General features: G+C 43.2%; 1 long non-coding RNA gene across 1 annotated transcript; it reads left to right on the top strand.

Annotated features, from left to right (window-relative positions):
* The first annotated feature begins 1,003 nt into the window (after window positions 1–1,003).
* On the top strand, window positions 1,004–23,629 carry LOC149856356 (uncharacterized). Its single transcript, XR_016438352.1, has 3 exons — window positions 1,004–1,083; window positions 16,741–16,867; window positions 23,332–23,629. It is a non-coding gene; the product is annotated as an uncharacterized LOC149856356 (long non-coding RNA).
* Window positions 23,630–24,394: the final 765 nt, after the last annotated feature.

Genomic DNA, 24,394 nt, shown 5'->3' with positions numbered 1-24,394 from the left:
TGGGACCTGCACAAGTGTCCTGGAGCAACAGGATCACAGAACCTGGGCTTGCAAAAGCACTGGCAGGGCCTCTGCCTGCTACAGGGGGGGGCGGGGGGGGGGGCATGCTGTGGGCAAACCCTCCACAAGCCACAACCCTCCCCAGCCACCTTTCCCCACATGCTCCCAGCCCCCCACAAAACCCATACCCACCCACAGCCCCCACACCCACACCTATCCACCCCCCACACACACCCTCCCACACCCCCCCACAACTATACCCCCTACCTTTTTCAATTCCCCCCACAATTTTCAAGAGTAAGCCTTCCTTTTTAGCTATTATACTATCACCTCTATGTATACTATACAAACACATGTAAATCAGGACAAACATATATTTTTTAATTAAATTAGTTAATGTTGTAATACATGTTTGATTTTTTTTAGAATATAATTTGCTATTTTTCTGGTTCTGAGATGGCAAAACCCATTGCTGAAAGGAGTAATTCTGGGGGGCAAGGGGAGGGACTTCTGATGGCAAAGGTTAGCGGGTGGGACTCCTGTTCACAAAATGGCAATCAAGGCCGGGGCACCTGTCAAGGGATGGGGCTGCCCATGCGCCCCTCGATGACTTGCAAAACCTCAGTGAGCAGACCTTCACCTGAAATAATTGCCCACCCCTGAGCTATGATAAGATTCATTTAAGAATAATTTTTCTACGTTGTCTCACTAACTTAATGGAATGATATGGACACTGACAATGAAGTTCAAGTACTGGTGAACTGGGACCTTGTACAAACATTCAGCTTCTCCTGGGAGAGACACAAGTCTCCCTGGAGAAACCAAGAGTATACAGAAGTTCAGGCATTTTCTCCCAGAGTAGAAATAGCTTCTCCAAGAGAAAAAATAACAACCAGGGTTAAATAACTCCCAGCCATTATCAGGTCTGGGAGAGTGGGCAGGGGATGGGCCTGTGTGATTCAGAGATTCAGCTGCAGCCTATTACAGAGAGAAGACAGAAAACCTCTGTCTCTGCCTTGCACATCTATTTTTGATCAAGGCATCACAGATGGGTCAAAGAAGAACATCAAGACCAGATGTCAGGTAATGATTGCAACCCCTGCAATACCAGCATGAATTCCAGTCACCTTGTGGGGATGGTAAAGGGATGTTTATTCTGTTCCCTGCTACACCAGTAGAATCTTGTAAGTGAAACACTGTTTCCTGGTGAAAGTGGGGGCAGGAGGAAGAAGGGGCTGCTGTTTGATTATCTTCTGGGGGAAGCTTTCAGAAAGATTCACAGAGCTTCAAATCAATTTGGACTTTTTACTTGGTCCCCTGATTCAGTTTGGATTTGGAGATTCAGCCACCAAATTGGGCTGAATCTCCTCCAAATAGAATCAACACCCAAAGCTTCATGCAGCCCTATTGCTTCCTTATCACCTTTGTGAATGTATTCTCAGGCATATAAGCCTTTCAGACAATGAGGGGTTTATATCGTAAAAGGCAAAACTCTGGCTGAAATGTCACTTGCAAACAGGCTACCCAAAAAAGTGGGGGGGGATTAAGTGACAGACAGTATCTTTGGGATATGTCTGAAAGGACACAAATATTCCCCTGGTCTTAATTAGATCAGAAAATACTTCTGCTCTGGTAAACAAATATCACTTGAAGGTGGGAGGGAGCTGGAAGTTATATGCCTGGTGTGGGATTCTCAAAAAATCCAGTGGGAAATGTATGCAAATAGCCAGATAAAAAACCCTACTTAAGCTTTGCCTTAAAAGCAAGTTTTCATCTTAGTATATTTTTTTACCTTTAGTTCTTTTTTCTCTTTTGTTTCTTTGTTCTTATATCTGTCTGTATCTCTACATAGTTTAAAAAAAAGTTCTCTTATTTTTAATTGTTACTTTTTATAATTTAGTGTTACAGTAAGTGTGATTTACAGTATTTGAACATGCATCTTCTCTCACCTAATTCCCACCAAGACCCTTAGGCTACTTTAGTTTAGCAAGAATAAATAGCTCACAAGTCAAGGACTTTGCAGAGGCTCAAGGAGACACACAGGCTAGTGACAGAAATTACACATAAACAAGGACACGCAATTCAAAATTGGACTAAGCTTGTAACAGAACAGAGGTTCAGTGCTCTTAGACTGGTTTCAAAATGACTGAACGCAGTTTAAAACAGACCTGGGTTCATGTAGTATCAGATTTAATCAGTTTAGGTTAGACTAGTTTAATAACTTGAGTCAGGAGGGGATCTGGCACAGAAGTTTAAGTCACAGACCACAGGCATCCCAGGATGCATTGCAGCTCCCCCCCGCCCCAGCCCCTGCTTTGCAGAGTGGACAGGCTAGCCTCCACGAATGCTCTTTTACCTCTAGGCTGTCACAGTACAGCGGCAGCAAAGCCTCTGCTCCCTAGTCCTGTGCCCTGCCTGTGTCTGTCAGCCAGGCTGTGCAGAGGAGCAGGAGAGCGGCGGCCTCCAGTCTTCCCTTCCCCTGCCCCTACCCCAGCCAGGACCACTGGGAAAAGGGGCTTAAATCTGTTCTGGCTGGGGGAGGCCTCCCCCCCACACACATTGTTCCTTCCCCCACTGCATTGGTCGGCTGTGGGGGGTGGGGCTAAGGCGAGGATCTCGGTTGGCTCTCCCCCTCCTTGCAGCTGACAGTCGGGGTGGGGGCATGTGCTTAGCAGCCAATCAGACATAGTTCTGTTCCCTCCCAATCTATTTTTTGCAGCTTAGAGAAACCCACAAAGGTTTCATTGATTCCACCTCAGGCTTTCTGATTGTCTGTATTTACCCATAAGGGTTCAGGAGCATGCAAGAAGACAGAAAGTAGATGTAAACAGAACCTGCCCCCACGTGAATGAGCTGGTTGTAGTTTGAGGATCTCTCTAAATGTAGATGTCTATCTGGATGACTGAGTCTACATTCATATATGTTGATGAATAAGCCAAAATTGTTCCTATCACTTCGCAGGGACTGGCACCCCTTCAGGCCCTCCTTCTGCCTCTGAAAATGTATGATTTCACCAGTATTGAAAAGGGATCACTGCCTCAAACTCACTGGGTAAACTTCAGGGAGATGCTTCCTCTGGACACATTTCCATTTTCCACTGTACTCCAAATGGGTTCTGCTAGATTAAGAATGAGAAAGGTTATCTATTAACTTTAGGTCACTGGAAAGGAAGCAATAGGCTTTTTTAGCCAGAGAAGTGTTTTACAGTGTCAGGGACACCAAAATGATTCATAATCATCGAGGATTGCATTTGTCTTTCTTTTTCCCAGAAGAAAGTGAAAGTGCTTCATTCAGCCTAGAATACTTAAATCAAACTCAGTTCCTTTTTATATTCTTCATGCATCCACTCTTGCAGGTTACAATGATTATAAATCAAGACACATCAAATGGAATTGCACTCTAAAGCCATAATTTACTAGATAAATAACCTTATATGTTTTAGGATGGCTTAGTGATGTTATCAGGAAAAAAGTAAGTTAGAATTTCCATGTTCTAATCAAAGATGCTCTAGTAGAAAACTAGGAAGTCACTCATACCATGGGCTATTAAGAAACCACCGGTATGTGAAGTAATTGTTCTTGGAGAAAGGATTTAATAATACACAGTCTCAATAATGCCAGGAAGTTGTCAAATCATTCACAGATTGCGTGCATTTTACTACTTAATCCAAGCTGAATGTGTGTTATGAAAACAGTCACAAGATTAAGTTATTAATAGAAAACCATTCCATCTAAAAGAAAATTTATGTTCATAGCCTGATTGATACACCAGATTGGGTCATTTATCTGCCCTGCAAAAAAATGTTTATGCACCCTCTTTCTTTTTTCAAATATACAAGCTTATGTTTATCATTAAAAAGTCTGTAAATCTTTAGAGTCTCCCAGATGTATTTTATCCAAAAAGAATTCCTAATCTGTAATTTAACAGTAGCTTCAGTTTTGAATGTAATATGATAAATTCCCAGCTCTCCTACACTTAGCTGTTGATAAACTTTCTTCTCCAAAATAGTTTGAGGTATAAAATGTTAACCAAAAGTTATGGAGGGCTTAATGTATGTTGAAGCTGTCCAATGGTGACTCTGTGCCAGCACTGATCTCCAAACAAGGTCTTTTACAGTCAGCATATGAACTATTACTTGTTGAGTCAGATATTTCAAAGTTATACTGCAGGATTCACAAGGTATGAACTTCAGTCTCAGTTCTGATCTTGCTTATTCAGCTGCTGTCAGTGAAGCTATTCTTGATATGAACTACTGTAACAGAGATCAAAAATCAGACTTTTTCTTATAAGTATTTTCCAAAGAGCTGTGCATACTGCAGTGCTCTAGAAATGGCAAAAAGAAAATAATAACAGTAATTGCAGTTCTCTGAGAATATTGCTTTTTCCTTCTGGAAGTGGAAATATGAAGATGATCCACCAAGAACTGTACAGAACAGGGAGAACTATATACAAGTACAAATGGGTTTGAACCACTTCTTAGCCCCTATACACACACATTTCTGACAACTCTCCCACAATGGATATCAAGACTTTTCTTAAGAGAGGGTTGAAGGATGCTTCTTCTGTTGTAGACCTGTTGGACTCTGATTTTTGACTTTTTGTATCATGTGTTTCAGAAAAAACTGTCTTGGCTGTGGTAGGTATGTATATGATTGTACAGCATCTTCTTTCCTCTTACTTGGATTACTTTTTCTGGCTTCCTGTGATGCAAGTTCCATGGAGCATAGCTCAAGTTTCACATAAATATGCATATTTGTCTGCATTTTAGTGTTGTACAACCTCTATAGCAAAGGAATTTTCAAAGGAGTCTAACAAAGAGAGATGCCCAGTTTCCATGTGATCTGGGGATTCAAATCTAAAAGTATTGGACTTAGGACTTCATTTGCTACCAACGTCTTAAACTTCACCTGGAAATAAAAGCAATGTCCAGACAAGGGTGGCCCTGTGGTATATAGTGCTGCAGACAAGCCTGGAATGCCACATAATGCACATTCAGCTTTCAACACACTGTAAAGTAGCAGACAGGGGAAGGGGTCAAAAAACCTGCAAAAAAAAGAAGTGGAAGAGGTGTGCCGCCCCAAACCAGAGGCTGGTTGGCTGGAGCCACACTCCAGCTGCCAGCCAGGCTCCAAGTGGCAGGACCGCTGCTGCTGCAGAACCAGAAGGCCCCTAGGATCCCAGGTAAGGCTGCTAGGGCACACAAGAGCATGTGGCACAGGCTTTCCCCAGGGACAAGTCCCCAGGGAAACAAATGTCCACGCTCGTGTGGAAGTGCCCAAGCAGATAGCATACTGCTGACAGATACTGCTTAACATGGTAGATACCTGTCTCTCCAGAATGCCAAGAAACACTCCAGATCACATTCACAGAATACTAGTAAGTCATCTGCTTAAGTATTAGCTACACATCTAAACCGCTCTAAAAATGACATAAGAACATGCAATAATAATGTATTTTGAACTTAAAAGAGAAAGAACTAAGCTGTCTTTTAAAATGGATCACAAAACAGTTTAAAAACTAATACTTTCTAAAGTAATATTAAGATGAATCATTAATAAAGTTATTGTGAGTCCACATAATCTTTGACATATAAAACAAAACAAAACAACCCAGCAAGATCCTCATTCTGGCATGCAAACAAACAGAAAGGCTCTTTGGGATCTTTTAAAAGATAAGATGGAGCTTCCAGTGATTTTAGTTCCAGTTCAGCAGAATATGTAAGCATGAGCCCTAACTTTTAAGACCAGATTTAAAGCTCATTGATTTATCTGGGATTTAAGCATACAGTTATAATTTACCCCAGTAGTGTAGGATCAGAGTCCCTCTCCAGTGACTTGTTAATAATAGGTATATCCAAAAATAATTTGCGAGTGTCATCCCAAAATTATGATGTAAAAATACCTGCTACTTATGTAACCCAGGCGGTACTACAAAAGGTACCCCCTCTCCGATTGAAGGGATCAAAGCAGGTGCACAAGCACTGTGGGAGGTGTAGGGACTCTCCTCCCCTATAGAGCAGAGCCAGACCACCAATGGGGACTTAGCCATATACCTTTTAATACTGGGAACGTAACAGGCATAAGTCAGAGGGAATAGTAGATACCACAATGCCCCAAGGGGGCAGGATTCAACAAAGGTTAGACACTTACAATCATTGACAAAAAACAGGGTTAACAAAATATAAAACACAAACAGCAGAACAAATAATATGGGTTGATGAAATATAAAAAAAGGCACAAAATGCAAAATGTCAAGTGACAAGGAAATATAGGGCCTTGGTACCTGGAGGGGGACAAAGGGGGGTTTTATCCCCTTCCAGGTGACACAAGGGGCCAATCAGGGGACACAGGGGGTGAGTCTTTGGGGCCTGATTGGTGCGGAAAGGGAATCCCAAGTCCTCCAATCATCTTTTACCCTTTCAAAACCCCTGGGCCAGGTCACTGCCAGCCAGCCTGTCACACTTATGAACACTTAAACCTTGAACGTGCCTAAAACTCACCAGGTACCTTTCTTTTAGATCAAAAATATCCCTAGGCAGCTGCAGTTCTGCCTTCTCTGCATGCCCAGAATTATCTTAATCTAAGCAGTTCAGTGACTAGTTCCTGCGTATGCCTCTCCATTTAGGTGGAGGGGCAACTAAATCCCCTGAGATGTCAGAGCTATAGGTGTACTCGGAGCATACCTAACCCATGGTTATAGCATGGGCTCAAAATGCAATGCAGCAGCCATGCCCATTTCCATTCAAAAACATAAATGACTAAAGAAGTGCCCAATGTGTGCATTTTGTTTAATGCACCCTGTGCATGTTCTAGGGAACCTAGTTTTGGGTTTTAGATTCTACTCTGAAGACCAGATGCCTATATCCTAGATATTTTTGGAAAGGGATGGGTGGGCTGCCCCATAGAGAAAGTATTATTGCAGTTGCCTGGGTTCAGGGTCTGCCATCTGAGATGGTGGACAGACTAACATTGCAATCTGAGTGTGTGGCCATAAGGAGCTTAGCCATATGCCCATGTGAATCAGCTATGGTCCAAAAAGAGGGAACACTTGGATGGTTTGTTTGTTAATAAAAGTGATAGCTTGTAGATAGCTAATAAAAGATATTTAAGTGGTGGAGTGCTTTCTGGGTGAACTCTTTGCCAAGATACTAGGAGGATTGTGTTGACTGGATCTGGTGCCGTGGGTCTACACTACAAAACTGATCTTTATCATTGAAACTAGCTGTCAACATTTGAAGCAGAAAGGCAGCTCCACTGAAGAGGTATTAAACTTTTAAAACTAAATGTTTTTAAATAGCTTTTGTGTCTCTCTGATCTGGGATATTACACAATATTCCTCTCAAAGCAGCCAATTACTGATCATTTTTTCTATTTCCCCAGCCAGCTCCTCTTCCTTCCTGCACTTTGAGCCAGCAAAGTAGCTGGCCGTAAAGAGTTCATGCAGACTTCCAAGTGTGATGTTCAGATGTGCAACATGTAATCAGTTCACTCAGAGATTCACTCACTCAGTACATAAGTATAACGTTCCATGTGATGGTTATCAGACTATAAGTATTCTACAGAAATGGCTTTAATAATAATTAAACTTGAATAAATTATGACTGATATTGAACTTAGCTTTAAAATAACTTTCCTGTTACTAATGACCTAACTAACTAGTTAATATTTGAAAAAGCATGTTGAGGATTAAAGTAGCTATTTAAGTTCTAAGTAACATATTAATAATGCATTTAAATTAAATCCATAACTGAGCATATTTATTGTAGAATATCTAACTTGAAACTACACCAACTTTACCATCCAAATCTAAAACAGAGAAGAATGTGGATGAGCTATTTACTTATCTGCTCCTCCCTCCTCCCCCCTAGCCCCCAATCCCCCTCAGTTTGAAAGTAAAATTATTTTTCTCTCTTACATGCTGCGTTCCAGACAATTCAAGTAAGTAATACTGGGGTGGCAGGGATTTACTAGCACCCTTTGCATGTCAGAGGGAATATAGGCCTCTTACCATCCTGGCAGAGTTCACTCAAAAAGAACTCCACTGCTTCTATATCTTTTATTAGCTATTCACAAGCTATCGCCTTTATTAACAAGCAAACTATCAGGTGTTCCCTCTTTTCGGACCATAGCTGATTCACATGGGTATGTGGCCGAGCTCATTATGGCCACACACTCAGATTGCAATGTTAGTCTGTTCACCATCCCAGATGTACCTAGGCAATTGCAATGATTTTTTTTCTATGGGGCAGCCCACCCAGCCCTTTCCAAAAATAATTAGGATATGCTGATGGTATGTAGGGTTCCACAGAACAAACGATGTGTTTGTGAAGGATTATTATCATTTTTTAATTATTTTATTATTGTAATTGCAGCACATCAGAGCAGACTCAATTAATCAAGTCTGCTGGAGCATGGTAATTACTGCACTCCAGCAGACTCCTGCATCTCATGTATCAGTGTCCCCACACTTAAGAATGGCAGCAGGAGCACTTTAACTAAAGCTTGTTGAATGAGCTTTAGTTAAAGCAACCCTGCTACCATTTTTCAGTGCAAGGAAGCCAATGCACAAGAAACTCCAGATGCTTTAATTAGAGTTCTTTTTTAAGAGCTGGGACACTGGGGCCAGGTGGGGCAGCCATTGACAGGACTGGAAGAGCAGGTGGGGGTTGGGGGGCACTCAATTAACAGGATAAAACAATGAAATGCACAAATACAGAATGAGGAACAGCTGGCTAGTTTTCAGTACTGTAAAGTAGTAAGGGTTATAGCAGTCTACATGCTAAATATGAGTCAACAGTGTAATAAAGTTGCAAAACACAAGTGCTGTATGTAAGTCACAGGAAATAAATCTACTTTATTCAACTGTGTCAAAGCTACACCTGGAATGCTGTGTTCAATTTTGGAGCACTGCACTTCAACATTGTACAATAGAAAAATTGGAAAGAGTCCAAAAGATAGGAACAAAAATGGCAGAGGTTCAGGAAAAAGAACATACACAGAAAAGTTTAAAATGGGTTTGTTTACTTTGGAGGGGAGGAAAATAAGGGAGATTTTATGTGAGGGTTGTTATCTATAAAGTGTTGTTATAAAGAGGATGGAGACCAACTATTCTTTGTGTCCACAGGGAAGAGGACAAGAAGTAACAGACTGAAATGGCCGACAAGGGAGATTTAGGTTAGATATAAAGAACTTAACAAACTATGAAGACGGTTGAATATTAGAAGAGATTGTCTAGAGAACTTGCAGATTGTTTTAGGTAGAGACTAGACAACAATTTGTCTTGCATGGTTAAAACAGAGAAACTCCTGCCTTGAACAGTGGGTTGGATTAGATAGCCTCCATAGAGCTCCTTCAGCATTTTTTTTTTCTGTTAATGCATGAATAGTCATCTTTCTTTATGAACCTGGCCCTTGCAATCTCACTGTTTCATGTCACAGTCATGTTTACAACAGCAAAAATACTTAGCCTTAATAAATAAATAACCGTACAAACATCAATGCAGAGAAAACTACACAGTCACCTCACTGGGGTCACCTGAACCTAGTTGTCTTTCCTGCCTAGTGCGGGGTGAGGAGAGGGGCTGGACCCAACAATCTCGCAAGGTCTCTTTCAGCCCCTTACAATCTATGAATCTATGAAAAAGTAGGGATAAATTTTCTTCTAAACTAAGCCAATACCTGTAAAAAGATTTTTGCTTCATTATGGCCAAAGAACACATTCCTTTTCAATGAGGGCACACAATCTACAAAATATTATATGAAGTATGGCAACCAGGGGAATAACAACACACCTTGGGTGAAATCCTGACTCCACTAAAATCAACTACCATTGACTTGAAAAGGGCCAGAATTTTGTTTCTTTTACATATATTTTGTGTTTATCATGTGCTTCTAAGGCCCCTGCCATGGGTTACATTTAAAGACATGATTAACCAATTAATCACATCTGAAGTTGTAATCCAGTCACACATTAAAGCAATTTATAGTGTCATAAAACAAGGAATAAGGCACAAAGTAATTCCACAAAAAATAGAGTTTCTATCTTGCCAGGTGTGGCCAGGTGCATCCCTGTGGCTGGGAGCCCTGTCAGCTGAGGGGGCTTCCAACCACAGGAAGAGCCAAAAGGCTCCCCTTATACCAGCAATAAGGTGTGATGGGATCTGATGCTCAGTCCCACAATTGTATCTCCTGCCATGCACGTTTAGCATGGCAGGAAGCATGACTGTGTGTATCACACATCAGATCCCATCATGCCTTTATCTGCACATCTAGCAGGGGCCTACCTCTCCATTTTTTTCTCTTGCTGTATCACTAAAAAAAAAGGTAAAACCATAGTGTTTTGCTAATTTGACTTTCTACATAAGCAATTACTGGCATTACTATTAACAACATTATGAAGTTGCACATGGGAACACAGTCCTCAGAATTGTAACCAGAAGTGGGGAATGTGTTGGCACTATAGACAATCTCCCAATCTCACATTATGCACACCTGGAAAAAGCTTGCTAATGAGAAAATTCAGTACTCCTCAGACAAAACTACCAAAGCCAGTGAAAGTTTTGTTCAGCTGAATAACAGATTTTCAGCCTTTGGCACTAAAGGGGTTATATTTAACTAAGGTCCTTGTTGCACCATAATTTTAGGTGGCTTCTGGAGTTCATGCTGACTCTGCACTCCGCTGGGCTCTGCGGGGTCTGGCTGCTGGCTCTTCCCACCTGGCTTGCCCAGCAGCTGCAACTGGCAGGTGTCTGAGGCCCCTGAAACCCCCTGTAGCAGCCAGGAAGCTCCAGGCATGGAGCATGAGTCTCAGTGCTGCCCATCCAGGGTGGGCTGCACAGTCCAGGCAGGAAGACTGTGCCACTAACACCCACCTCCCAAACCCAGCAGAGGTGGGAATTCCCATCAGTGTATGAACCCCAGTCATGTTCCCAGACAGCTGGGCCCAAGAAGAGAGAGCGAGCTCCAGGGTTATGGCACTGGCTCTGACCAGAGCTGCCGGGCTGCTATGGAGGGTTTGGGAGTATCAAGGCTAGGGAAAGAAGTTACACATAAACCAGTTTAAGTGATCAGAAGCTGGTTTAAATCTGCAACAGAACAGAATTTTGGTGCACAAAAACCGGTTGCAAAATGGCCAAAACTGATTTGAGCTAAACCTGGTTGAATATAGTATCAGGCTTAACTGATTTGGGTCAAACTGGTTTATGCAACTTCTGTCCCAGACCCCTTCATGGTTTAAGTCAAACCAGAGTCCCCCAGCATCCCAGCATGCTTTTCAGCCCTGGTCTGGCCTGTGCTGTCTGCTCCAAGCAGCAGACTTTGCCCTGCCCCTCTGCTCTCTAGCTGGAGAAGGGACAGGGCATGGCCAGACACTACCTGGAATGGTCCCTGGAGGCAAAAGGAGCAGGGAGGGGGATTATTCTCCCTTCCTCCCCTCTCCCATAAAGGGACTGCAGCCAGGGTCTTCCTGGCCAGGGTATAGCAGCTCCTATCAGCCCCTCCCCCATCCATAGCCTGAAGCAAAGGGGGAGAGGGAGGGGAATTTAATTTCCCCCTCTGTCCCCTGTCCCATTGGCAGCATGGATCCATCTGCACAGGGCAGAGCATACCCTATCAGTCATTCCCACCCTTCCCCACTCCACTGTCAGGGGAGGGAGCATGGCCAGAGCAGGCCAGCATAACCCTGCCATCCACCTGCCTCACCAGGGGCTGGGGCTATGGGGCTGAACCTGGCCTGCCTGCAGGTGCTGCTGAGCAGAGGTGGAGAGACCAACCCCAGCTGGGCTGCAGATGCAAGACCCTTCCCAGTGGGCTGCAGCTCGGGCTGGGATCAGGGGGGCTGTGAGGCCAAGTTGCTTTTGGCTGCCAGCACCCACGCCCAGTGAGGCTGTCAAGGAGCCACAGCCAGCTGGGCAGGGACCTTTCTGGCAGCTCTGTCTCTTTGACAGCCCAGCCCAGCAGCACAGGTGGGGGCTGGCTGGGTAGTGGGCTCCTCGGGCTGGCTCAGAGGTGCTGGCAGGCCCTAAGCCTGGCAGCCGCCTGCTCCCACAGCCACGGCTGTGCCCCCTGTCCTGTGCAACATCCAGTGGATGCAGCCATATTGTAAGCTGCAGGCTGGCTGGGGCTGGGCAGGCTGTTTTTTCCCCCTCATCCTCTGCAACTGTTCCTGCAGCCACTGCTGCTGCCACCCCTGCCCCTGCTGTGCCATGCTGCACTGCTCTTATTGGGAGTGGGAAGCTTTAGCCTTGTGGTCCAGCCCAGACTGCCCCCTCTGCATCCACCTTCAGCAGCATCCACAGACCAGCTCGGCTCAGCCCTACAGCCCCAGCTGCAGCCACAGCCCTGGGTGAATACCAGGGTCCTGCTGGCCAGCTCTGGCCAGGCCCCCCACCACATGAGCAGGGGAGAAAGCTGGAAAGACCCCAACTGGGATCCTATGTCTGTCTGAAGATAGGGTTGTTCAATCCCCCTTTTCCTGAGGCACTGCCCTGGCTGGTGTCTGGCTTTGGGGACAAGCCTGGAAGAGCTGCTTCCCCTCTCTGCCTCCAGGCACACCTCAGCTGGAGTTCCTACAGGCCAGGGTGGGGGTCTAAACCCCTCCCCAAGCAAACGTAGCCCCTCCCAGGGCCTGGCCACACCCCCCAATCAGCTTCCCTCCAGCCTTGTGGCTACTGCCAAAGGAAAGGGAGAGCTGCCCTAGCACGCCTCAGCTACTAGCCTGAGCCACTTCAGGCATGTGCCTGCATTTCTGAAATCAAAAGTTAATGTCTATTCACTTGCAAATTGGTTCAACCTGCAAAGATTTAATCAGTTTAGGCTTTGGTATTTTGAATGTCTGTCTCTAGTCTATGTGTCTGCCAACTGCAGCTGATGCCAGGCAAGCCAGGTGGGAGGACCTGGCGCCCAGACCCTGCACAGCCCAGCAGAGTGTGGGGCCAGCAGGAACCCACTGAGATCTGCCCAGATCTACCCACCTGGTCCCACCAGGGCATATGGCCAGATCCTGGAGTCCTGATCCTTCTCCCCCACCCCTATTTACTCCTATCAGAGTTGGAGATACTGAATACCTCAGAAATGTTGATATTGTGCTGCAGCAAACTTTACCCACCTAAATTTGAAAACTTTGAAAGTTTTTTTTTTTTTTTTTTTTGTGAAACAACCTTATTCTTTATGAACAACCCTATTTGATACAGGGTGGGTTTTTTTTAAAGGCAAGCCAGATCCTGTGTTTCAGGTCAAGTCGCATCCCTTACAAATCAGGGAGGGGCATAAACCACAAAAGTTCCTTTTAAAGCTGAAATTCAGCAAATACTGATTCATCTTTGACTCTGACTTATTTTCAGACTTCTACCTCATGCAGATTTCCATTACTGCCCAAGCTGAACTAAAATACCCAGGAATGCATTGCCAGTTGGGATTTACCATTTAAATATACAAGAGTTTCAACCAGATAAATTCCTGAATCCCACAGTTTCACTTTTTCTGCACAGAGCAAATTAAACTATTGGCTTTTAGAATATTTAATTAAACTATTCTATCAATTATCCTGAGTAAATAAGCAAATGAAAGCATTGCTGCTTCATGCAGTGTTTTCAAACTTAGCATTCATTTAAAAACTCTGCTAGACTGTATAGCGTATTAAATTTAGTTAGCAAATATAGCAATTGTCTTACCTAAGAAAATTGTTCTTGTAATTAAAACATTTGTTCTTACTTTGGCATTTTTCCCTATGAAAGATTAATTAAAAGAGCTCAACAGGGTTACCCTTCAGTATTAACAGGTCTGAGCTCTAGGGAAAGCACAGACCTACTTATATCTGTATTTGTTTGAATTACACAGCTACAAATAGCATTCAGCAGAATAATCTCTCTGGTCTCTCTCATGCAATGTGAAATTAGCTTGTGAAACTCACTGCCACAAGGTATCATTGAGACTCAGGGTTTAATAAGTTATAAAAGAGAGACAGAGAAAGAGAGAGACTGGGCAATTATATAGAAAATAAGAATATTCAACATTACCATACACAAGAAAACTAAAGTTTAGGACAGGGCAGACACTCATATGCTTAAGCTTTAGTTGCTGGGCTAATTGCATCTTTCTTTCCTCATCTCACTAAGTCAGGGATGAGCAAAATACAGCCCGTGGGCCAGATCTGGCCTGCCTGCCCATTCTATCCAGCCTGCGGGGCCTTAAAAAATTTTAGAAAATTAATTTATATCTGCCAGTGGCCGCCTCTCAAAGATGAGCAACAAGGCCCCCACCCCCTTCCTTTCCTCAGCCCCCAACCAGAAGCCTTTGCAGCTTCTGGCCCAGTGCTTCTGGAGCTGTTCCCCCTCCTTCCATCTGAGTGGAAAATAAGGTAAGAGTGGCTGGAAGTGGTGGTTGTGAGGAGCAGCGGGGGCTGCATGGAGCGGTGCAGTGGCAGGGGGGCTGTGGGGAGCAGCACAGGAAGTGACAACTGTGGGGAGCAGTAGGACCCACAGCAGGCAGTGGAGCCATAGTGGGCAGCAGAGCCACAGTGGTCACTGGTGGGCAGCGGGGCTGCGGCAGGCCCCAGCAGGCAGCACAGTGGGCCGTGATGGGTAGCAGAGCCGCAGCTGGGCCCCAGCAGATGGTGGGACTGAAGTGGGCCCCAGAAGGCAGCAGAGTAACATGGCAGGTAGAAGAGCTGTCACGGGCCCCAGCAGTCGGTGGGGTTGCAGTGGGTGACAGCCATAGCTGGACCCCAGCAAGCAGTGGAAGCCAGTGGGCAGCAGAGCTGCAGTGGGACCTGGTAGGCAGCGGAGCCCCAGTGGGCAGTGGGGAGGTGGCAGGCCCCAGGAGGTGGCAGAGCCACAGCGGGAGGCGGGCCCTGGTGGGTGGCAGAGCAGTGGCTGGGTTGAGGCAGGACCCAGAAGGCAGCAAAGCCCCAGCAGGCAGTGGCGGTGCAGTGGGACACAGTGGGCAGCATAGCCATGAGGAGGCCCAGCAGATGGTGGAGCCACGGTGAGTGGCGGGGTTGCAGCAGGTGGCGGAGTCACAGTGGGGCTGCAGCAGGTGGTGGGCTCTGGTGGGGGCCACGGGGAGCACTGCAAGAAGTGGGGGGCTACAGGGAGCAGTGGGCAAGCCTGCAGGAGGGAATACAGGGAAAGGTGGTGGTGGGCAGAAACATGGAGCCTGTGCAAGTGTCCTGGGACTGGCAGAGACCCAGGGTGGGGTTGTAGAAGCACAGAGCCTGGGCACGCGGTCTGCCTGGCTGCATCATGTGAGACTCACATGCAGTGTTCTAGAGCTGCACGCTATGGAGCTGGCAGCCCAGCCCCAGCTCTCTATCTCCGCACACACCCGGCCACCATAGCCACACCCTACCGCGCACACACACACACACACACACACACACAGACACACACACTCTTCCCAACCACACTGCCACTTATACACCCTTGCTGCCCACAAAAAACACACAGTAGGACTGTATTTTAAGATATTATTCAGCCACCCCTAGATACACTTTTTGTAAGCACAGAATTCAGGAGAAAAATATTTCAAACTAAAATTAAAATAGGTTATAGTAGATGGTTTGTGTGTTTGTGTGAGTGTGCGTGGGTGGGTGTGGGTGTATACATATATATATCTTTTTCACAGTTTCCAGATCACAGCACCCTTCCTCCCAAAAGGTAAGGGGGTAGAAGGTCGGATTTCTAGTCCCAATATGGCGACCAGGGGTGGGGCAACTGTCAAGGGGCAGGGCTACCCGTGAAGCCCTTGACAGCTTCCCAAAACTTGGTATGTGGCTCTCCACCCAAAATAATTGCCCGGCCCTGCACTAAGTATACCCGTACGGGACCAGGGAATGGCAAGCAGCTAGACCTGGGGGCGGTGGCGGAGGGGGGGTGAGCAGCTACAGCGCAGAGCCGGTGGTGCATGGTGGCCATGGCGGGGCCTATATGACACTGACTGTGGGGCCTGCCAAAGCCTGGGGCAGTCGTCTTGATGTGCTGTGCCCCCCCCCCTTCCGCCAGGATGGCCCTGATTCGGGTAAATATGGTAAATCATTCCCTGCCCTTCCTTAGCTTTGAAAAAAAGTGTTCAAAACTAAATTGCTCACATAATACAACAAATGAGGAAAGTGTTGGATTCATATCAGAAATCAAAACAAGTAAATTTAATAATTATTACTCCTGAAAACAAAACAACATTTAAATAATTTTTACATAGCAGCTAGGGATAACCTCAAAGGAAATGGTAATTGCATCATTAATTTAAACAAAGTAACATTTATTCAATAGCAGAATCAAGGTTAGTGTTGTGCAGAGACCTTTTTATTTGCTCTGTGTATTTCTGTCTATTCCCTTCTATTAATGAAAATCGTATGTCAAGACTGAATCCTAAGCATCCTAAAGTGTTCGGCAGGTGATATTTGAAACATAAGACATCATCAAGAACAGATTACAGAGTATGCTTTTAGGTCCATAAAATATCAAGATTTTAGTGGCCACTTGCTGTTGTTACCACAATAGCTTTGTAGCTATTTAGAGAATTTGCTCACTTAAGCAATCTGGGCACATAAATACAGGCTCGAAGCATGAAGCAGAATGCATTCCTGACACTTTTAAAAGAGATAAGAGATTAGAGAACACATTTTTCTCCATTATGGGTTCTGGGAACTGAAATGTGGCATTACATTGTTCTTTATCAGCTAATATTTGTGTTTGTCAAATTAGAAGGATGCAGCACTAAAACCTGAAAACTTCTATTTTTCATAGGAAACCTGAAATAGTATGATCTGAGCCAAAGCCTCAGGAAGGAAACAGATGGAATCAGTCAGAGTTCCCTAAGTATTCAAGTTCATGACTTCCTTCCTACAAAGCACCAGAGAGAGAAAAGTAAAAGGTTGAAATATTTTTTCAGCTGTTTGGGTGTCAGATATGGGGGTTATTGAAGGTCTCTCTAGTGACATAGCTACATTTCAGGCTGACGGTATGCCCTTTGTCTCTGTGCCTTGGATTCCCCTTGGGGTGGGGTGTGAGGGGGGACCTGCTCAGGGAAGGGGACCCTTTGTTGCTCTAAAGTCTCTGCTTTTGTATTCTTTTCCCCTCCTGATGACTCTTCATCCTTGGCTGTCACTGATTGGTTTTTCTGTTTGTCATACTGTCCAGGTTCTGTCCTGTCAGCATATTCTTTTGTTTCACAAGCTCATCACATGCACACCTCCTAATTTGGTCTGTTTCCCCAAAACCAGAAAACTCAACCCCCCACTTTGGGGCCTTGTGAGCTGATGCCACCTTATCTTATGTTATGGAATAGTGTGGTATATGCCCACAATTTCCCAGGTCATGCGTCTATCCAATGGCCTTGTTGCTTGCCTTTGTTAGACTTAAAGGCTGTGAGAACTGTGTGACCAGACCTTTAGAAATCAATTAAGCCTTGCTTCTACCCTGGCCTATTGCTTTATGTTACTTATAAGCCAATTCCCAAAAGCAAACCTCTAAATGCCATTTTCTAGCCATCAATGGACAGGTTGTCATTTGTCCTTTATCCAGGAAATGACGTGGTAAAAACTTATGAGATGCATTGTTTTCAAGAAATGTCAAATCATTTTAAGTGCCCAGCATCAGGGACCTCAGTTCTTGGGTATCTTAAAATAGCAAAAAAAGTAGCAAAAGTTTTGAATTTTAAAAACTTCATGCACCTAAAATGATTCAAGCAAGGTGGCTACAACAGTAGAGGTATTTACTGGAATTCAAGATGCAAGCTGTAACTATTGATTTTTGTTGTTGTTGTTGCTGTTTTCTTTTTATTTGGGTGTTTATTAAATAATTCTACCAAACTGATAATGCAGCTGGTGAAGATACCTAGAAAATGGTATCCTGCTGACAATCCTCACATTTCTTGTAAATAACTATTTAGAGTTAAAATAGAAGGTTACTTGTCAAGTGTTTTATTTTCCCATTAGCAAAACTTATATCAAGAGCATAAAGATATTTTGGTATCAAGTGAAATAATTTATATAATTTACAGACATTTATGATTTGTAAACATAAATACAATGTTTGAAAATAAAGAGCAAAATACAGAGCTGTATGCTTCTCTCCCCAGAGCTAAGTATATATTAGAAACAAAGCAGGCTTACATGATGAGATATGACACTTAAACATGTATTTTGATATTTTTACTCTTTGCCATTCACAGTCTAGGCCCCTCATATGCTGGGCACTGTAAAAACATAAAAAAAATAATGCACAATGAAAATGATTTGAAGAAAAAACAATTTTTATGTAATTGCTTCTATGCAGAGGGCAAATGGCACGAGCAATAACTTTTTTAATGGTAATTTTAAAACTTCAATGATGATCCTTGAAATATTTTTGTAATACAAAGTTATATGTCATCATTTGGATTAGCAGATGCTTTCTATTATGACTAATACAAGACAATGTAAAGGGAACTGCTGAGTTAGGTTCACCTTTGGGATGTATTATGTTTAAATAAGTTAAAGCAACAAAAGCTGCTCTTGGTAAAGATGCACCAGGAATCAGTTACCATTTTTTCTAATGTAGTTGCTCATCTTAACCTAATACGACAGGGCAATGTTTTGTCTTTCCCTAACTACACAGTGAGATCCAGTCCCAGAAAAGCTGTTCTTAGCACAGACTTACTGGGTCATATTTGGTTCCTGCTCTAATGCAAAGCAGCTGAAAGCCAGGGGACCAAGACTATGAAGCTTCCCCATTGACAGAAGAATAATTAATGTTGTGGAGTCTCAGAACAAAATTCACATGGAATACATCTTCACTGAAGAGATTTTGGCTTTAGTCTTCATGTATGCCCATTCCTCTAGTCTCAACAGTTCAACATAAAAATGGGAGAGGCAATGACCATTTCTATGCAGACATAGATTTAGCTGGGAACTGTGAAGTGTAAATGTAATCCTGTTCTTCGCTGACACTCTTCTCTTTCCCTAGTTCTGCTACAAAGCATGAGAAACTGGGCACTCACATGGATGTTTTCACATGAATACAGAATCAAATTTTCCTTTGAACTTTGCCCACTTAGGTAGCAAACAGATATCAACTTTGTTCCTCAATAAATATATATAGCAGCAGGATATCTATAGAGATAGATATAGATATAGGTCTCTCTCTCTCTCTCTCTCTCTCTCTCTCTGTCTCTCTCTCTCTATATATATATGGCATCACAAAAGCTGAGTGAACAGATGTCATAGTCCTTTCCTACATCACATGTGCTTAAATGTTATGGTCCCAACAAAGGTAGTAACAATTTGTGCTTCTTTTTTGCAGCTTATCAGCAGCCCACATTCTCATGCCACCCCAGACAGAAACTCCCCCCAACTTCAGGGGCCTGATCCTAGGAGAAAAGGGCACCAGGGCCTGACCCAACTTGAGGTGCAAATAGAGAAACCTCTGTTTGCAGATGCACACCCCTGTGTGTGCCAGTGTGCAAAGGAATTCCGCAGCAGGGGATTGCCCTGGCATGTGTCTGCAAAGCATGGAGGGGGGAACTCCCCTAAGGGCTCTCTCCTTCACTTGCACATTGTGCCTCAATGGGGGGGCAGCAGTAAAAATAGCCCACAGAGCACCAACTCATATATCAGCCTGCTCCCCTGGGTCAAGATGCCATGTGCAAGCACAGAGGGGAAGCCCTATGGCTAGGGTTACCATATTTCCAGGATCAAAAAAGAGGACATCTGTGGGGGGGAGGGTTCTGGGAGCTGGTGCAGGGGAGAGGAGAGGAGGAGGGATATACGACTGTGTGGGGACAGTGATATGCCTGTACCCTGCCTCTGCCCCTCACTCCTAAGCCCCTGCCCCCCAGCACCGCTGATGCCCCTCACTCTTGACCTGAAGCGCTCTGCCCCACAGCCCTGCTGGTGCCCCTTACTCCCAAACCAGAGACCTCTGTCACCCCCAGCCCTGCTGCCTGCACACACACGCGCGCGCACACACACACACACACACACACACACACACTTACTTGCCAAGACCTATGCACAAAGCATGTGATACCCCCAACAGCCAATCACCTTGCCTGGTGCTTTTAGCCCCAAGCAGTGCCAAGCTGTTCATGCCCAGGAAAGCAGAGGCAGAGCAAAAACCCAGACACTTGCTCTCATTTTAAAAGCTCACGAGGACGGGGAGCCAAAAAAGAGGACATGTCTGGGAATACCCAAATGCATGGTAACCCTACCTAAGAGAGCTCCCACCTCCCCTCACCTGCACTTGAATCCCCTGGAGAATGATTCCCCTGCATCTAGTCTAAAGCATGGAAGGAGGAACCCCTAAAGGGTTTCCTTGCCTGCAGACACACCCCCCCATTCCAGACAAGGCACCTCAGGTCTTTTCTCCCGGGATTGGGCCCCTGAAGCCCTGGGAGGGCACTCCTGGTGATATCTGGCAATTTACCACAGCACAACTGATCACACTTGGAAGAGCAAGCCTGTTTCCAGCCTGATGAAAGAAAGTTTCCAGACTCATGCAGCTCAGGATCAGGCAACACTTATCACTGCAATATTAAGCTTAATGATAGAGCACCTGTGGCATTATTTCCACCCAAAAAAACCACTTCTTTCAGTGGATGTAGCAAACCTTTGCTTAGAAATCCCAATCTTCAGCTCACTTTTATGGATGTATTAGGGCAAAACACAGTGAAATGGCTTATTTCTCTCAGGTAGAAAAGAAACAGACCATTTGTTACAGACATTTGGAAGTGAGTTTGTAGACAATGTGAATCCACAAAGGTTAAAACTGCAAAAAAGTACTGGTTTATTCTTCTGCTTCTTCAACCCCATGAATCAGCTGTCACTATACGGGGCACTTACATGTATCCTATGGCTATGAAGCATATACCAAAGTTTAACATTCCTTCTATCAGCTTTACTGTTTATCAAGATGTTTTTACAGTAGCAAAGCACTTTTACACAAGCTTTGAAAAACAACTTCACTGATCCATCTGATCCATAGCTCACTGAGGTCATGGAAAGAAAGATACCACTGGCATCACTAGGCTTTGGATCAACCTTATAAAATGATTCTACTGTATATTACTAAATCATAACTCTTTCCTTTTGGTATTTTTCAGTCTTATTTTTTAAAATACAGTGCTACATTGCATCATTATCTGATCAGTCTCCCATAATTACATAAGCATTCAGTTGGGACTGTGTTCATTCAGGTGTGATTTTGTTGAATTTTCCATATTCATGGGATATTATTCTATACACAATAGATGGTTCCTCTATCGAACTTTACTATGTCAAACAGGGTCTACCCTTAAAAGTGATACTTTGTTTACCTAAAGACCTCTTCCTCTCCCTCTCTCCCACACCCCCCACTTTTACTAAAATATCATGTGATTATAGACACTTGTCAAAATCATTTAATTTAAGTGGTACATTTTTTTTTTTAATCTTGCTGGCACAATGGAGTGAAATATTACTATTTGCATGTGTAAATAAGTTCAATTAACAATGAGTTACAATTGCACAGGGACATGAAATTAGTTTAAACAAGTCAATTAAACCATAAACATTTCAGCAATAAGAGGATGTTTGTAATGCAATTAGTATCTTAATAACTTTACTGAATAGTATTTTAATTATACAGTAGGTCACAGGAAAAAAATATTTTAATTGATATAAATAAGGGCTTTTACATAATAGAGTCTACTTAGATTTAGAGAAAATGATCCATGTTAATGAGATCAAAATGCCATTATCTGGAATAATAAATGAGGTTTCTTGATTTTTGGCTAATAGAAATGCATCTCAAGGCTGTCCAAATGACTGAACAAAGCATTGTTGACTGCCAGAAACTAATTACATCATGATTCACATATGATTGAATGGTACATTTATACATTAGACCTCAAAGAAAGGCCTTCAGAGTGTAATAGTCAAACAACGGCTGGAATAAAATATATGATAGATAATGTTTTATTATTACCTTAATCACCATAAATTTATCTTATATTAATATACCTAGCTGCAATGCTGCTCTAAATGAAATGAATTGTGCTGAAGTGATGACTCATGAAAAAGGCCATCTCTCTTGTTATTCTGTAATTACCTGTAATTTATGGGGCACCGAGATCCATGAATAGTACATTCAAGGTCACTGAATAATGTTCACTGACCTTACTTCAGATCACCATGAGACCAAGATGGTTATAGGGAATATTCTTCATGGAAGGGTGGGAGTCAGAAGGCACTAAGAGCATTACTTGGGAGGGCCAGTGGGGAGGGTCAGCCTTACTAAAGGGATAATTGGGAGGATTTGAAATGAATAGACTAATATGCTTATTAAAATTCAAAGATACAAAGAATATAAACTATTCTGTGAATTGACAACCTACCCTGAGAGCTGGGTAAAAAAGCTGGGTAAAACTGAGCTGTGCTGCCTGAGGACTGGACCACAGAGGGCACTGATTTGCAAACAACAGGGAAGCACAGAAATGTTTGAGACAACTTTAAGAAACAAGGTAGATTAGCTTGTGTGGATCTATAGGCTGATTTTGGTAGGTAAGCTACATTGGGCATCTATACATTATACTTTAGCCTGCAAAAAAGACTAACCCTCTGAGAAATTCTTGGTTCAGTGCAAAAGTAATCTGCTACTGGTACGCAGCTTTACACTGGATCCACTGCACTGTACAGAGCCTTAAAGGAATGGTGTTCCTCTTCTACCTCGTCTCTGCTCTCCTGTTTTGAAAGAGTGGCTGATCTACCTTTGTCCTATACCAACAGTTATCAACCAGGGTGCCTTGACATCCTTTCAAGGGTGCTGTGGGATGCCATGCCATGCTAGCATTGTTAGGTATGCAAATACATTTCATAAGCTAAACTTCAAATAGGAATCCAGAGTGTTAAAAACATTCTTAATTGTTGTTCTTTGCAAAAAAAGAATTGCTCTATTATTTTTCTGTAGTAAAAAAATACCAGTGAAAACTAAGAGCTGGCATTTTCTGAGCAGTACCTCAAGTCCAAAAAAGGTTGAGAACCATTGTCCTATATTCTGTTGGACATGACAACAAGAGAAGACATCACTGACAACGACTATGCTTACAATTATTTAACATTCCTATTGAGAAGCCATTATGGATGCATCTCCACCAAGCAAGAGAGGGATTCAGTGCAAGCTATCACTAGACAGATCCATTATTTACCTATCTTTAGTTCAGAGAAAAAAAAATTATTACATGTCCTTACCTGAGAAGCTTAATGGATTTTCCTGAAAAGTATCTGACTAGAGCACCTACATAACTGGGTCAGTGAGAAAAAGAAAGGATTTTTTTCTGAAACTTATGTAGCCTCTCACAATCTTTAATGTATTTTTCCTCAGAAACATCTTTGTGAAGTTGGGAAATACTATTATTTCAGTTTTACACAACGGAGTTATTGAGACTTTAAGAACCAGCTTTTTAAAGGGATTTCATCACTAAATATGTAGGCAAGCTCCTACTAGGATATTAAAAAGTATTTGGCCACCTATTTCTCATTGGAGTGTCTGAAGACCTACCTATGTCTACACAGGCCATCTGGGGTAAACAGAGAACTAAACGTGGATCTTCTGGGCTCCAAGCTATCCCTCTAATTCTAGGAATGCCTTCCCTCATGCTTTTTAAAAACCCAGGAAGAAAAAAACCCACATCTTTCTGTAATTGCTATCAATAAATCATTTATTTACCAATATGCTGCATTTACTATAATTTTATTTGATTGTGTTTTTATGAAAGAAAATTAAATTTCAGGGCAGAATTGTTCAGAAATTATTCCATCTGCCATGCTACATACTTTGACTCCTGTAGCTATCAGGAAAATATGGTGATTAGGCACAGTAGATGGCTTGGATGGGTCCTGAGTGCATATAAAATTTTGAAATAAAATCCCTGGATCTAGCCCATACCCCCAATTCCTATTACAGCAAGAAAGCTTCCCTCTTGCTTTATTTACTATAAACATGAAACCCCAAATCCAGGGACTATTATAATGAGCCACCCATTCCACACAGAAAAATGATCATAAAAGCATGTATGTGTCTAACTGCCCTTCTGATGCTTCTCTTCTCCAAACATATGAAAGCAAAGCTTGAAATAAAATTTACTCTTTGCTCTCAGCAAGAACTAATACTTATCAAATGCCCTGGTCAAACACAATAAAATCACACTGGGTAAGGAAATTGCTTTTTGTAATTGATTTACTAGGTTTCATAGAGGAAAAAACATTTCAGTAGCATTTTCATTAAATTGCTTGTCTACAACAACAACCACCACCCCTCCCAATTTTCAGCTTTTAAAGACCCAGTATCTTTGTTCTTTGAAAAAAGTAATAGAATAAAAAAAAATCCACTGTATCCAGTGGTGTATTGTGTTGTAAAAAGAGTCTGTGCAGCTTTTTATTCATTG

This window comes from Crocodylus siamensis, chromosome 10 (genome assembly GCF_052110815.1).
Source record: "Crocodylus siamensis isolate JL-2025a chromosome 10, ASM5211081v1, whole genome shotgun sequence".
In the NCBI taxonomy this organism is placed as follows: Eukaryota; Metazoa; Chordata; order Crocodylia; family Crocodylidae; genus Crocodylus; species Crocodylus siamensis.
The sequence above is the reverse complement of the archived record's forward strand: the minus strand, read 5'-3'. Positions and strand labels throughout refer to the sequence as shown.